Genomic DNA, 3,977 nt, shown 5'->3' with positions numbered 1-3,977 from the left:
AGTTTGCAATTGGATTACGGCATCCCTCTTTCGAATTGTGAATTAGTGTGTTGGGTCCTAGCCTTAATATTTCATTTGGGTGTTATATTAAGGACTTAAATCAAATAAACTTGAATTTCTCCTTTGTAGATGTCTAGTTCTGAAAACTATGGTCTTCCCAAATCTTTTGGAAAAAGCTTTCCTCATGAAGATGATGTTCCCAAAAATCATACTTCACTTCCTCCACCTCCTCCAATAATTCTCCCTGACCCACATGTTCGTCGACTTGAAAAGTTCAAAGTCACTCAAGCCCTATTTGCAAGCAAACACGAAGATGGAAAGTCTGTATGTGCTCATGTCTTGGAGATGAAGTTGCATATTGACAGGCTGGAATGTTGGGTGTCGCTTTCCCAAGGAAGCTGACTGTTGACTTGGTTAGGGGTGCAAACGAGCCGAGCCGAGCCCGAGCCTGGCCAGGCTCGGCTCGAACTCGTTTAAGTTATATGAGGATCGAGCTCGAGCTCGGCTCGATTCGAGCTTTCTTTTACTGAGCTCGGCTCGAGCTCATAAAGAGTTATACAAGCTTGGCTCAGGCTCGGGCTTGACTCGTTTTTATCGGGCGTGCCTAAATAAGCTTAAGCTCGGCTCGAGCTCGTTTACTAATACCCGAAATTCATAGTTCCCCTAATATATTTTTATTTTAGTATATATAAATAATATTATATAAAGGCTCGTTTAGGCTCGTGAGCCTAATCGAGATTTGTGACATAGGCTTAAGCTCGAGCTCGTTTAACAAACAAGCTTAATATTAAGCTCGAGCTCGGCTCGGGCTCGTTTAAAATCGGTTTCGAGTCGAACTTTTAACGATCCGATCTCGAGTAGCTCGCGAGTAGCTTGGATCGTTTGCACCCCTAGACTTGGTTCTTCAATCTCTTCCCGAGTCGTATGGTCAGTTTGTTAAAGACTACTATATGAAAAATCACAACGTGCCCCTTATTGATCTTACATATTTTCTAATTGTTGTTGAATCAGAAATGATTTGGTGCATTGGTAAAGCAAATTTGATTGGAAGATCTGCTTTCCAAACTTCCATAGACATTGATAATGGAAACATTGGATGTCCAGAAAAGTCTTCTCTTCCCAATGGAAATGGAAAGACTAAGTCTGAGATTGTCCTGTGTGCCATTCCAAAAGAATCTGTTTGCATCTATTTCCAAGTGAAGGGGCATTGGATGTGAAGTTGCGTATCTACCTGAAAGGAAAAGAAAGGTCAAAAGTATTACTCTGCTTCAGGTAACTCCACTATGTAACTCTATTAAGTTCCTATTTCTAGATTCTTAATACATGATGTGATAAGATTGCATTTTGATGTTTTGTAGGATTGATGAAAGGAAGCTTAAATGAAAAGCATGTTGAGTCTGATCGCGAAGAGATGGATTTTGATCGCATGGTTCGATGATCGGATTTTTAAGTTGCTACTTGGGAGTCATGATAGATTGCTTAGCAATATTTAGAAACATAGTTTTCATATGTACTTGCAATGTAAGGACAAGTTTTCTGCATTTTATAAATAATGAAAATTTTTGATTTTATCTTATTTTATATTTCCTTACAATGACATTTGTGAAAATTGATGTTTGTATATTTCTATTTTTAGCAATATGTATTTGATTCTTTCGTTGTGGTAGTGTCTAAATTTACCAAATAAGGAAAGATTCTCATAACCAAGTTTCAATTGGACAGAAACTTGGAATCATGCAACTTGTATTGTATGATGAATGAGAACCTTCATCTTTAGGAAATTAAGACTAATTCCTTGTTCACACACACACACACACACACACACACATATATATATATATATATATATATATATATATATATATATATATGAGTCAAGTTAAGGACTAGGGGATGTAGTACAAATTGTTTTGCACTGGTCAGGTCCACCACAAAGAACAATAAGACTATTCGTCATGATTTACTAAAAGTTTAGTAAATATGGTTATGCTTACAATATTAAGTATAATTCTGAATCATTGAAAAGTTTCAATGTATAGCAGAACGAATAAGAAAAATCAATTAGGCAGAAAGATAAAAGTTTCTCCAATCTGAAAGGATAGCAGAGTACTTTAGTATCGTGTTTTATGATCACCCTAATGATTATGAAACCATATCACAATTGATCCTCAAAGTACACCTTAGTGCATTTACATGACTAAGAAGAGGTATCAGAAATTGTTGAAATGGTTAAATCAAGAAGGTGAGTCACACTTCGTTCCAAAGTCAAGTCATAGAGTTATACTCCAATATTGTGTCTTGAGTGAAATGTCCTAAGAAGGTTTTGTGACACATCATGAAATATGGAGTAGAAAAGTTTTCTTGCTTTTGCACATTTGAAATTGGTAGTTATGATGTTTAGATGAAACAAAGACCAACTAAGACCAATTATATGAAGTATCACTCTTGATAAGAATCCGCACTAACTCTTGAATATTTGTTCGTCAAGGAATGTTTCTTGACAAGAGAATCTTATATGTCAAGAGGTCAGTGGGAGTCTTAAAGGCCTTGAAAAGCTTCAAGAACTAATAAAAAATAAACCTATTGTTTATCACTAGCACATGACTTGAGGTTTGTAACCTATCGTGTTGACATATTCTTGTTTCTATGCTCATTCCAGTTAAAGTTGACTATGCATGTGAGTTCTATTAGTTCTCATTTTTTTGCATAAGGTAAAGCACCTTGATCAGTGAAAATTCATTGATCAGTAAGGGTGATCTGTTCAACAACTTGGAAGACATGATAGGCCCTTGTGCTGCCGAGTGACAAGAAATTAAGATTGAACAGGTTCAGTCCATATGAATTTGAAGTTGTCTTAGACCTTGTCTTATGATAATGACAAATTCACGTGGATAGGAACACATACACCATAAAATCTAAGTGACATAAGGTTTTTCTCCACTTCATGAAAATGATTATGAGGAAACACTTTCACTAAGAAGATTTTGAGGAGATAACAGTTGTGTTAATTGCGTTCTCAAATTCAATTATGATTACGACATCCCTCTTCATAGTTCGAATTGTGAGAAATGGAAAATAGTTTGAACATTCGGGGCTTATTGTTGTAAGTTCTGAAATAGTTTAGGCACACATATGAGCTTTCTTATAAAAGGTGTGTGAGCTTAGATAAAGGCTTATTGAAGTATCTCGTATCAGAAATCTAACTTTGGTAAGAAAGTCAATAAGTATTGATTACTAGAAGCCCATCTGATTTCTGGATACATGTCAAAGCTAGTGGGAGCATAAATGTTATGCTAGTAACAAAATAATTGTTATGCTAGTGGGAGCATAATTATTATGGTAAGTGTTGCAAGTTAGCAATGCTATTTATAGGAAACAAAGTTTTAATTTGCAAAGTTGCAATGTTTGAAAAGTTATCTGCTATAGTAAGGGAGAGGATACTTATACTTCATTTCAAATCTAAAAGTTTAGATTGAAGTTTTAATCAAACTTAGGCAAGAGCATATATGTCACACCCTCGAACCGAATGGCGGAAATGTCCGAGGGCTCTTGTGACTTAAATTGAATACCATCACAATGATTATACATGAATCATAACATCATTCATCACCATGCATTGAAATAATACAACTGATATTGTTTACATCTATTACATTGTTTTAGTCATTACAATTTCATAACATAAACCGTTCGATAGGAAATCTAAGCACAACACCATGACATAACTTGGTACTTATTCTTTGGCTTACCTGTTACCTGTTACGGTGGAACCTATCTAGCGGGTAGTAGAGTAGGTCCTATTATTAAGGATGACGACGACACTCAATCGTCGATGTGACGCACCAGAAGTTCAGCCAGTTCATCCGCCTCTTGGGTGATTACCTCTACTTTTCACTCGGCTCGCATAGCCGTTGCCTTGGCCATGATGAGTTGAAGCTTCATGCTGATAACTTCCTCCTCGAGAGCGCGTAAGTAGT

This window comes from Lactuca serriola, chromosome 3, assembly GCF_051521515.1.
Source record: "Lactuca serriola cultivar US96UC23 chromosome 3, Lser_US96UC23_V15, whole genome shotgun sequence".
Taxonomy (NCBI): Eukaryota; Viridiplantae; Streptophyta; class Magnoliopsida; order Asterales; family Asteraceae; genus Lactuca; species Lactuca serriola.
This window is presented reverse-complemented; position numbering follows the sequence as displayed.